We start from the raw sequence: 748 nt of genomic DNA, 5'->3' as shown, positions 1-748 counted from the left end.
ATGTTTATTTCTTTATTTCTAAAGGAAAGTGCACATTAAACAACAATGAAGTGCAAACATAATGTCGTTTCATAGTTACGCAGATGCACTTTTCTGTGCAGTTGTAATTTAATTTATAACATAGTAAGTGTTATCCTGCATCTGTAATGTAGTTTGCACTTCCTTTATTTTATTTTTTAGAATTTATTTTCATTTCATTTGACCTGAAATAGACGACAGCTCTATCTTATGCTTCCTTTAATGTAACTTATTCTATTGGCATTTTGAGAACATCTCTGTATTTGTGCAGGTTTTAGCTCAGCAGCCAATATGCAGCCACAGTCCTAAAAACAACTCAAAACATATAAAAACATATGAAAATTGGCATTTTTGAAAACAATTTTTCTGATATTTTTCAGGCTGCATGACCAATCAATTAATCATTAGAATAAATAATGGAGAAAATAATCAGTTTTAGCTCAAAACACACAACTCAAAATACCTGAACACACTCTCACAGACACCAACACACACACACACACACACGCACACGCACACACACACACACAGTAAATGTCTCCCTGTCGCAGTCGCCCCGCTGCCCTCACAGCTGGACCGAGTGTGGGCCTGATGATGGTGATAAAATGGTTTCTGAGCATGAGGATGAGCCCGAAAAAGTGGTCCAGTGCCATTGTGAAATTGTGTGTTAACATCACTACGACCTCTGCTCCCCCACCCTCCCCAAAAACTCCCCCACCCCCTCCCTCTA

This window comes from Seriola lalandi, unplaced genomic scaffold (genome assembly GCF_002814215.2).
Source record: "Seriola lalandi dorsalis isolate HSWRI2012SDOR001 ecotype SW California unplaced genomic scaffold, Sedor1 jcf7180002054656, whole genome shotgun sequence".
Lineage (NCBI taxonomy): Eukaryota > Metazoa > Chordata > Actinopteri > Carangiformes > Carangidae > Seriola > Seriola lalandi.
This window is presented reverse-complemented; position numbering follows the sequence as displayed.